The sequence below is a fragment of the Miniopterus schreibersii genome, assembly GCF_964146895.1.
Source record: "Miniopterus schreibersii genome assembly, chromosome: 13".
NCBI classification, from domain to species: Eukaryota; Metazoa; Chordata; class Mammalia; order Chiroptera; family Miniopteridae; genus Miniopterus; species Miniopterus schreibersii.
The window spans coordinates 59,632,973-59,644,630 of record NC_138113.1 but is presented as its reverse complement, the minus strand read 5'-3'; the positions used below and the strand labels follow the sequence as shown (position 1 = coordinate 59,644,630).

Here is an 11,658-nt window from a genome sequence, read left to right as displayed (position 1 = left end):
GAGAGAAACTAGTGTGAGAGGTGACAGAGTCATGGTCAGAGACAAAAGCTTTAAGATGCCTGGAGCAGGACACTGTGCAGAGCAGCGCTGTCCTGATGCTCCCAGGAACTCCACCTGGATGTTATTAAATGGAACAGTCAGGGAAAAGCACTTAAAATATGCAAACAGAAAGGGAAAAATAAAGGTTAAAACTGAAAGAGACACTCTGCTTATAACTTAGAGATGAAAATATCTGAAGACAGCAGGAAGAGCTGAAAATGATTGCCCCTGGGGTGTTAGAAACTGATGAGAACATGAAGGGATATTAGTTTTCATAATGATATCACCCACTGGACTCTTGGAAGTATGGCCTGCAGAACCCTGGTTTGACAAGCCAAGAAAAGATAGGGCCCCTGCCCCCAAGGCAAGCCTAGGTTAGCTCCAGGACCTGGTCCCTGCTGTTTACAAATCAGAAGCACCCCTGGGAGAAGAAGAGTTGGGTGAGCACAGGCAACCAGACAGTCCTCCTGCGCTCCTGACCAGACACTGAGAATGGCAGTCCCTTACTGTTGGGTGTCAAGGAAACTGTGCCATGTATGGCTGGGCAGCCATGCTCAGGTGTCCACTGTCAGCAGTCAGCAGTCTGCCGCAGTCTCCCAGGCTCTGTGGTTCAGAAACCCTGCCTGGCTGGAGCAGGAGCTGGGAGCACCACCTCCCCTCAGACTTGCAGCGGCTTGTGGGACTCCAGGCCTGGCCCTCCAGGCTCACCCAGGGGCTGTCTCCACCGGGATCCCACCCTGAGCCAGAGCCCACACTTGTTCATATGCCTGCAGAGCCTGTCCGAGGGCCTGTCACACTGCAAACAAAGCGCTGCCCACTGTGATTCCCTGGCAGCATGGTTCTCATGCTCAGGTGGATGCAGAACTGTCTGCAAAATGGGGGAGACCCCGGTGTCATTTTGGAGGAAATCCGGGGCTGCTGTCAGCACAGGGCAGTGTAGTCCTTCCCAGGGAAAGAGCAGTGCCTGGTGGCCTATGGGTTCCGTCTGGTTCTGGTCAGGAGCTGCTGGTGCAGGGCTCCCTCTCTAGGGACCCAGCATCCTCCCTCAGGTGGTGGATTCTTTCCTTCTGCTTCCTCCAGCCACCTGAAGAGAACAAGGCCCCAGGAGAGCTTTGCTTTCACAGCCTCGGCTTTCGGTGCAGCCCCCCTCCCGGTTGGTGGGGCTCCCAGGGTACTAAGTATCAGCTCCTTCTGCTGCTGTATCCTCAGGCCAGACACTGCTTCCATTTGCTGTCCCAGTCATTGCACAGGCAGAGAGCAAGGCTGTCCCAGCAGGAGCAATGGGGGAGGGAGAGTACAGACGAGAGCACAGGCAGGTCCTAAGGGTCCACACGTCTCCCTCTTCCAGGCGCTGGACACAGCCACCACTCAGGTGCTGGGCAGGAGTCAGAGGTGGCCTCTGACAAAGGACCCCAGTTTCCCCATGGGTGGTCCAGGTCCCCTGACTCAGCCTTATTTTCACCATAGGCTAGAATTCAGATGGCAGCTCTGTGAGTGGTCCCTGGAGCTCAGGTTCACCAGCCACAGGCAGCACAGTGAGTAGTTGGTGCATGTGCCCTTCAGCCTGGGTTCTCAGACCTGTTTCCGTCAATAGGATTTGTCCTTCAAGCTGTTCTCTCTGGAAGTCCACACAAAAAATAGGTGCAAGTGGAGCTGTTATGCTGAAGTGGAAATAGGGGACCCACAGTTCCTCAACACTCCTTCCCTGCCCTCCTATGGGCCTAAGCATGCAGCTTAGGAGCGAGCGTCATCTCCTGCCCCCTCCATTGCCTGAAGCGGTGAATGGTGCTGGCACTGATCACTCAGACATAGACACTTACAGCTTCCGGCAAGGGCAGGCTCTGGTGAAACTGCGGGACACCACGGAGCCCTCCCTCCTGGCCCTGGGTGGAGGGTAACAGGACGGAGGAGTCGCCTCCCCTCTCGTGAGCTTCCCTGAGCAGCCAGGTTCATGCTTCATCAGCTGAGGAAAGGAGAAGGCAGCAGAGGGGTTTGCAGCAAGGGCTCGGAGAAACAGGCATTTTCGGATCCCGTTGATTTGTATCACGGTTGCCTTTCAGTGACATGTCCTTTTCAAAGAGAAAGGTGGATTTTTTAGTTGAAAGTTTCCCTTCTCAAAGAGGGGACTTGCTCTGCTTCTATGCGCTTCAGGAAAACCAAGTATTTGGGGCTCAGCCCCACGCGCCGTTGCTGACAGGTGTTTTCCAGAGGCCTGCTGTATGCGGGGCCCACCGGCACTTTGGACCTGGGTGCGCTGAGGACCCGGTCAATCCAGAGCAGACTGCTTGGTGGGCCGGGAAGCAGAGCATCTCCTGGTGAGTCCCCGGTTCTCAGTGCAGCTCAGCTCTGCACAAGATGTGAGCAGGGATGATGAAGCGTGTCCCTGTCCCCCAGCTGTCCGTGTGCCGCAGGACAGACACTGATGATACCTGGGGCAGGCCCCTGATTCTGCGTGTGCTGGAGAAGTGGGCCAGGAGGGGAGGTCTGCAGGCCTGGAAGGGACAGCCTGCCCCTGGCATGGGCGGTGCCCCCTCCCTGCAGCTGGTGCTCACCCTCTGACCTGAGGGAGCAGAGGGTGAGCCTGGTTCCCCCAAATCGTCACTGTGAAGGTTGATTTCTTTCCCCTCTGGGGCAGATGTGAATGTGGGACAGAGAGGAGCTGAAGAGCAGCGAACCAAGAGTGCAGACTTCTTTCCTCCTGAGGGCCCTGTCCCCGCCCCCATGGACCACGGAGGGGAAGTGGGCTGCGCACGGCACAGGCTACATTGTCCACACGTGGACGCATGACCTGCCATGTCCTGGCCCCTGCCCTCACCAGGCGGCACTGCCCTGGTCTAGGCAGGGTGTCTCCACCTGTGTTCCAGAAAGCTCCATGCGGTAATAATGGTGGGCTCCCCCCAACCCCCAACCCCAGGGCAGACCTTTTGTCTATACTGGAGTTCTGTGTGAGATTTTCTGTATTAACAAAACTGTTTGAGGCCACAGCCCTAGACCTCACACACATAGATAGAAGTTGTTGTTCCTGAGAGCCCACTGTGCGTGGTACCCAGCACTCAGGTGAGGCTGGACTCCTCCTGGGAGAGTCGAGAGCAACTCGAAGTCTGTCCTTCCTGAGGCCATTTGCCAGAACTTGGGCAGGGTCATTAGTTGTTTTCGGATTGGATGGTTTAATGTGGGCTGTACTTGGCATCAGCCCTGTAGGTTAAGTGTTGTCATTTCCTTTCAGTGCCCTGGCCAGGTAGCCTAGAGAGCAGCTGGAATTGGACCAGTGACAGTTCCCCTCCTAGCCTGAGGGTAAGTCCACCTTCCCTGCTGTGTGCTTTTCAGCGGACCTGGATCTTTGGTTCTGGGTGTATATTGTTTGTATGATTTAAAAAATACAATTAGTGAGGTTTTTCAAAGCACGTTGCGTTTGCATTCATAGGGCCACATCACGCAACTTCAAGCTCAGGCCTGGGGGTTTGAACAGATTTGGGTTCAAATCCCTTCTCCACTGACCAGCTCTGTGCACCTGGGAAAGCAACCCATTCTCTGAGTCTGAGTCACTTCAGCTTCGGGATGGGGACAGTGCCAGCAGTTCCAGTACATGGTGCGCAGAGGACACAGTGAGTGACTTTGATTCCTTCTTGATGTTTAAAGTTTGTTTATTGGTGCAGAAAGTGGTCTGCACTGTCCCAGGCTAATGAGCGTGGTACTTACAGCTGTTGATAAATTAAGCTTTAGAAGGAACTTTCCACTTTTATCCCAAGTTATTTTGTTTTTAAATGCCAGTGTAAATTCTAGAGAATTCCAGAATGCCCTGGACGCCCACAATGCCAGCGTGGGAGAAGTGTGCTCTGGGTTCCTAGGCAGGGCTCTCTCTGTGCTCAGGGAGCCAGAGGCAGCACAGAGCCCACTGGAGGCCAGCAAGCGAGATTAGGAGACTGAAGTGTGTTCCTCTGTGTCCCCTCCCCTGACCCAGTTTCTTCCGATGAGCTCCACTGCAGATCCAAGAGCTTCAGCAGTGAAGACCTGACTCGCAGCAGGGACACAGCCACCCTGCCCCGGGATGCCAGCACCCCAGGACGCACTGCCCTCAGCTGCCATGAGTACTGCCACCCCGGAACTTACCTCTCCTCCAGCAGGGCATCCAGAAGAGGGGTGCGGCCCAGCCCCAGGCCTGGGTGCAGCCCTGTACCTCCCTGAGCAGAGCAGTGAGATGCTCACCCTGGAGGAGTTCCTGGAGGACAGTGACCAGGGCTCCCCCACTGCTGTGAGAGGCCTGGGAGCATTCTCCTCCCTCACTCCCTCAGATGGACCAGAACCAGAGGTAGGGACCTTGACAACAAAGTCACAGAGAGGGATGGGACTGGGGGTGGTGCAGCCTGGCTCAGATGGGGAGCAGAACCACTAGCCAGAAAATCACAGCGTGCTGTCAGCCAGCCCAGACCAGGAGACTGTTTCCTCCCCTGTGAAGTGAGCGACAGAACTGTGTTGCCAACATGGGGGTGGGAGGGTGTGCGCCCACCCCCGGAGCTCCCCTGAGGATGTGGTCAGCACCCACTTGAGAGTTAGCATCTCCCACTAGGTGTGCGGCAGAGCCCTGAACACCTACCTATTCTGAACCTTCACCAGCAGAGTTTGGCAGATTTTTTCTGTAAAGGGCCAGATAGTAAATATTTTAATCATTTAAAATGTAAAACTGTTCTTAGCTCACAGGCCATACAAAAACAAGGCGCAAGCCAGAGGTGGCCGCAGCTCGAGCGCCCTGAGGTCTGTGCTGCAGCTCTGCCCCCGGCCGTCAGCTGTGGGGACACCCTCCCGGCTCAGGGCAGCTTCCTGCAGCCGCAGGGGCACCTCACACAGTTCTGGCCAGGAGCTGTGGGGTCACCGCTTCTGGGTCACCCCATGGATGAAATGCGTGCCTTACAGTCTCATTCCCTTAAACACACACAGTGGGACTCTCTCTGGCCACACTGTAAGTTCTGTGGCCTGCGTTAGTGGAGCCCAGTGACACAGCGAGTTCAAAGTATCTGTTCAGTCGGTATTTCTGGAGCGTGTCCTATGTGATGCCTGCTCTCAAAACAACAGAGTAAACCGGCTCGTCAGCAAGTTTTATCACAGACTCGCCCTGTGCCTGGTCCTGTATCGGCTGAAAGGAAATATGTATCCTGGTCTCTGCTCTCCATTTGTTTCTGTCTACAAAGCACTCTGTGCCCGGAGCTGCAGAAAAACCAAAGCCCTGCCCTCAGGAAGGTCTCGGTCTGAAGCCGTGGCTCCCACACGCAGGCCTGAGCCACACTCCCCTGGGCTGCCTGGACCCAGGCCGGCCTGCAGTTTCTGAGTCAGGAGCGCTGAGGGGGGCTCCCTGAGAATCTGCATTCCTGCCAAGTGCCCAGATGATGGCTTGTCCTTTTCAGCCTAAATGAGACCAAAGCATCCTCCCTGCAGGAGCTGGTTGTGGAAGCGGATGCTCCTCTCCTGAGAGCCGCCCCCACCTCCCTGCATCTCCCCACTGTGCTCACCCCACTAACCTGTCGCCCTCCCCTTTCTGAACAGGCCTGAAGACGTGGAAGTCACAATGGTGCCCGTGCCAGGCCTCCACTCCGTGAGTGTTGATGCTGGGAGGGGGGTGAGGAGATGGGCCCTCTGGGTGGTCAGAGAGGGCAGACTCATGAAGCTGGGTGTCAAAGGTTTAGAAATGTGCAGAGAGGGGCTGGGTGGTGGGAAGACGGCTGCAGAGTCAGACAGCTGTGGGTTCCAGTCCTCAATCTGTCCCTTTCTCAATGTGGGACCTGCTTGACCTTTGGGACCTCCATTGCCTTACCTATTACAGGTTGTCCTAGTACAGCCTTGCAAGGGTGCTTTGAGAACTGAATGAGGTTTTGGGGGAGGGAGGGGGGATGGTTTCATTCTCTTACGATTACACCTGTGGTTTCTAGCATAGGGCCTGGCACATGGGAAGCAGCTGATACGTGCTACCTGTTGATATTAATGACCACAGGTCTCACTGTACAAAAACCCTGGATATGTGACTCCCAACCTGCACGCAAAACAGCAGACTGTGTCTCTGTCAAGTTGAGCGTCCAGATGTCTTCCTGGGCCAGGAGTTGCTGGTAGGTGCAGGTGGTTCTGGGCTGCTGAGCCGTCCCACAGACGGACGCTCCCTGACATGGGTCCAGCGGGCCGGGGTCTGACTCCATCCTTGGTGAACCCCAACTCCTCTTCTGCATGCACTCACTGTCTTTCCTCTTCTCATGGTGTCCATCTGCCTCAGGAGACACCTCCACCAGGCTCCTCCAGGCTCTGCTTGGTGGGAATGAGGAACAGATGAAAACCATTGCTGTGCTCAGGCCTCCAGCCCTGACCGTCCCATCCAGTGAAAGCGTCTGTGGAAAGTCCTCTCCCTCTCTGGGTCTGTTTTCTTGCTGGTGAAGTTAGGGGGCTGCCTGGCTTTTCTTCCTGATCCGTGTATGGCCCCAGCCCCACCATCCTGACCATGGGTAGTGTGTGTGGAAAGGCCAAGCAGGAGCCAGAAACTTCAGTCCTGGCCACATGGCCTGCACAGGGGTGTCCTGGGTGAATGAGCCTCTACCAGGACTCTCCTGGCCTTTCTCCAGCCTCTCAGTTCTTCCTCTCTTCTCTGTAGGACACTCTCAGCTGCCGGGATGACCTGCTATGTTACCTCTTCAGAAAGGCCGATCACCCAACCATCCGAGGCCAGCCCGGGCCACCTGCCAGGAGGGAAGGGGCTGGGATGCCCGCGAGCTCTGTAGCCCCACCATCAAGATGGTTGCCAGCACCTCCAAGAGGAAGCTACTGGAACTGGAGCAGCATGTGAAGCCCAACTTGAGACCTGCTGAGTCTGAGGCCCCACCCAGTGCCCCCTGAGGCAGGCCCAGCCTGCCAGAGCCTGTCTCTGGGCAGACCCCAGCAGGCCACAGTGCCCCCAACCTCCCACATGCCTGCCGGCCAGAGTGTGTCGCTGAGCTGGGCCTTCTGTCAGGCCTCAGCCACCCTACTTCTGGCCAGTGGGCCAGAGGCTTGCAAACTGGAGCCCCCTGAAAATCCAGGGATTCTGAGACCTCAGGGCACAAGGAAACAAGCAGCCACACCCACAAAGCCCCACACCCCCAGCTCCCACAGCCTAGCCCAGGAGAGAACCCCACTTGTGGGAGAGACTGCTGGCTCCTGTCAGGGCCCAGGGCCCTGAAGCCGACCACTGAACACGAGGTGCTTCTTGTTGGCTCCCCCAAAGGAGGAGAGGCTGGCTCCCCCGCAGCGTCCACCACAGTCTCAGCCATTGCCACTGGCGGTGGTGGCAGCAACTCCCAGCTCCAGGACTTTACCTACTACAGCTGGCACGATGGGTCCATGACAGGGCCATGGAGGGGCTCCCTGCCAGGAGCCCGGGCAGGCCTCCCCACTTGGCTCCCCATGCCAGCTGGGTCCCTGAGGACTTCAGTCATGGGAACAAGTCAAAGAGCACCAGGCCAGTGTCCCCAGAGCCGGGTGGGCCAACATACAGTGTGGAACAGCATGGAGTACGGCTGTGTACCACGCTCTCCTGGACCAGCAGCTCCTGAGCCTTAAAACCACCCATCTGCCTTCTGACGATGGCCTTCTTTCCGTTTGCCCGCGGTGTCCTGAAAGGACTCCCATCAGGAGTCTCACCTGTGAAACTTTTTGGGGGGACACCCTATAGTTATGTTCCACTGAACTTTGCCACGGGGAGCCTCACCTGCTCCCGTGTGTATTTGGCCAGCTTCCTGACACACAGTTTCCTGTTTACTAAAGGTGCTCTTCTTGAACGTACTAAACCTGGTGGTTTTGGTTTTATAAAGATTTTTTCCTTTTGAGTTCATATGCTGGGAAAGAAATGGGGTCGATTTTAGGGGCGCTTTGGGGTTTGTATTAAATAGCTACTCATGGTGGACACAAGGGTGGGGTTGTAATAATATGAGAAAGAGTGGAACTGAGTCCTAGTTGTCCTCACTGCTCATCCATGGCAGTGTTGACGGGTGCCGGGCTATCTGGGCTCTCGGGACTCCCTGCGTCAGCCCCCAGTCTCCTGGCCCCTGGAATCCACAGCTCCCTTTGCCACAAGGTCAGAGAATGTGAAAGTGAGGTTTTCCTGTTCACCATGCAGCGGATTTTTTCTGGACCTGTGTTTATTTTAAGTTCCTGTAAGTCGAATACCATTTTGATACGGGATTTATATCACAACAGGAGCTCAGCTTAAAGTCATCCTTTGGATTTTTCCAAGGCTCCTCCACCAGGGAGAGCTAGATCTGGAGTTTAGGCCTTGGAGGCCTCTCAGAATAGATGCTCAAAGGTGAGGGTGGGAGGAAGGCATGTAAATATCCTCACCGGGCCCAATCTTCTAATGGTTTTCTGTCCAGCTGCTGCCTCCATGTCCCTTCCTTCCTCACCAAACCTCTTCTGTACAAGTGTCCCCTCCTGCCTCCTTTCCCCTTTCCCGAGGTTCTGCAGTCTGTCCTAGCCGACCGCTCAGCGGGAGCTGCCACCGAGAATGCTTTGAGCCAAACTGAGCAGCGGCACCTGCAAGCTGTGTCCCATGCAGGTTTTGCAGGATCTGACCCCTGGCCAGTCACTCCTTGGAGCTCTCAGCCTCTTTCTCATGGTTCTCACCCCTCTGGAACAGCTCTCCAGAGCTCACACTTGCCAGTCGCTCAGCCATTCACTCCTTCCTCCCACAAACATTCATTGAAAGTCCTGTGAGCTCACTCCTGGGTTCCACTTTCCAGGCAGCTCCCTCCATGCCCCCTTCAGGGCTGACCCCACCCTACTCCCCCTGTCGGTTCCCACCCTGCCCCCCCCCCACTATTGAGTGTGAGTGTTGGGGGTGGAGATTAGGATGTAGAAGCCCTAAGGGAGTGATCAGGCCCATTGCTGAGGGGCTGGCGCTTAGTGCCCCTTTGTCCATAACTGGACACAGTGGGCAATTCCAGGGCAAGAGGAATCCCCTCTTCCACACATGCTCACTCCTGGTTCTATTACACTTAAGTTCACACACACACACACACACACACACACACACACACACACATTTATAATCCTCACCTGAGGACATGTTTTTTTGATGATTTTGAGAAAGGAGACATCGATGTGAGAGAGAAACATCCATCAGTTGCCTCCCATACACACCCTGACGGGATGGAACCCTCAACCGTTTGGTGTACAGGATGGGCCAATCAACTGAGCCACCTGGCCAGGGCAAGTTCACTTACATTTAAAAGGCAATTCTGTTCCACTTCCAGAGTGGAAAATCAGTACCCCCTGCCCCAAAAGGAAGGTACTTAAATGAAAACAACTACATAGAAAATCAAGGAGTGTTATTAAATTTTAATTAGCACCAATTGCCTGCAGAACAGACTCTGGGTTACAAGGGAAGATTAACAAGAATTAACGTGGCGCTCAGGACATACTAGCCCCCAAATGAGACTTTCTCCTTAGTGTAAGAAGATGGATTAAGAAGGAATTGGACAGAGAATAGCAGACTATATGGCTAAACTACCTGTCAGCACCTACTGAATGCAAAGTACCACCGGTGCCCAAAGTGATACAGAACAAACCCTCAGTTTATCTTGTATCAACTGAAGGGCCACTTCCTCCAGGAAGCCCATCCTGACATGCCCCCTTAACAAGCTATACGTCTGCTGTAACACTTGTCAAGTTTTATTGCAATGGCGTATTGGCCTCCACTGCAGAGTGTCAGCTCCATGAGAAAACCACCCATTCTATCTTACTCCATTCGCTGCGCAGGGGCTTCCCACAGGGACTGGAGCACAAGGGTGGACGTGATCCTGCTGGGCCCCTTCCAGCAATGCCTTTCTTCCCTCCTCCTCCCTGTCCAAACCCCACACCCTCCACCCTTTAAAGCCCTGCCGAGGGCCCAGCTTCTCCAGGAGGCCTCTTTCCACCCATGAGCCCACCCTGAGCTCTCCTGCCCTGAATGTCCCAGCTCTGGCCATGCCTGTGCCCAGGGGACATTCAGTTCCGTGGTCTAGTGCGCTCCTACGTGTCCACAGGGCGAGCAGTGTGGGTGACGTGACGGGCTCAATAACTGCTGTGGGGTGACTCACTGTGGTTCTTCCTGCAAGGATGCAGCCGTGTTGGGTCTTGGCAGCTCTGTGAGTTCCCCATTGTGCTCGGAACAAATTACCACAGACTTAGTGGCTTAAAACAATCCAGTTTTATTATCTTACAACTCTGGAGCTTAGAAGTGGGTCTTGGGGTGTTGGTACAGCTGAGTTTTTATGGAGACTCTAGGAGAGAACCCATTTCATTGCCTTTCCAGCTTCTAGAAGCTGCCTGCCTTTCTTGGCTCATCTTCTGGAGTGGAGCTGATACGCCATTGCAATAAAACTTGACAACTCCCATCTTTCACGCCAGCAGTGGCTGGTTCAGTCTCAGATTCTCTCCCTTTCCTGCCTGCTGCTGTCAGCTTTGTGATGACAGTGGGCCCACCTGGATAACCCAGAACAATCTGCCAATCTTGAGATCCGTAATCACACCTGCAATGGCCCTTTGCCATGTCAGGCAACATATTCACAGGCTCCAGGATTAGGACCTGAACATCTTTGAGAGCGCCACTATTCAGGCCACCACAACAGCTGTCCCCGTAGTCAGAGGGCACCGTCGCGGCGGCATATGAACAACAGCCGACACTGACCGAGCCCGCCTCTGGGCGAGGAGCTGTTCTGCGGATGTCACGCGGCTCTACTTGGCAGGTGAGGTCCCGAGAGCTGAGTCAGGTTGGCAAGTGGCGGGGCTGGGACGAGAACCCAGGCAGTCTGGGTTCCGAGGCTACGCTGCTCTCCAGCACCATTCTCGCCCCAAGACAGCGGCTGACAGCCTTGCGCAGGCCAGGCGAGGTCTGAGGCCCAGCACAGAGCGGGGATTCACCAAGACGTCCAGGTGAGGCCACTGTCCAGGTCACAGAGCTTTGCCAGGCCTCCCCCATCTCAGTTCTTTCTCACCATCCTACCTCCACACCCCAGGAGAGGCCTCACGCTTATCCAGGGAAACTCCAGTGGCCTCCAGGGGTTCTCTGTAGGGGCTCGAGGCGGAGGTCCTGGATGCCGAGTACCACAAACTCACCCTCTCCTCCCCCAGCATCCACATGCCAAAGCAGTAGGGGCCCCTTAGGAGGCAACTCTTATAAGCATGTTGAAGAAAGTGAACCCCATTTCCAAATCCTGGCTTTTCCACTTATTAGAGCTATTAACTTGAGATAACCACCTACCCTCATTTGAAACCTCAGTGTCACCTGGGAAATGGGCATAATGGCGGAGCCTGCTTCCTAGGGTGGTTATGAGATCATGCAGGTAAAAGTCTTGCCTTGAAAGCCGTGCAGTGCCCCCTAAATGTCAGCTGTGGGGTTCTTGATGTTTGATCCTGCTGCACCCTTCTGGGTACAGTGCACTCTCCAGGGAGAGAAGACTCAGCTAACAGGAAGCACAGAGTGGAAAACAGGTTTCATCCTTCCTACCTGGCTGGTCTCAAACAAGGTGCCTTACCTCTGACTAGCTCATGGAAAAAAATGGAAATCATTGTACCCACCTGGGAAAGTTGCTATAAACATAAAATAAAATGACCTTATGAATGAATGCAGCA

The 11,658-nt window shown here is 55.0% G+C and overlaps 1 pseudogene across 1 annotated transcript; it reads left to right on the top strand.

Moving 5' to 3' along the window:
- Positions 1–4,087: 4,087 nt before the first annotated feature.
- On the top strand, positions 4,088–7,396 carry LOC308566295 (protein Daple pseudogene; annotated as a pseudogene). Its single transcript has 2 exons — positions 4,088–4,348; positions 6,668–7,396. The product of its transcript is annotated as a protein Daple pseudogene (transcript).
- The last annotated feature ends 4,262 nt before the right edge of the window (positions 7,397–11,658 follow it).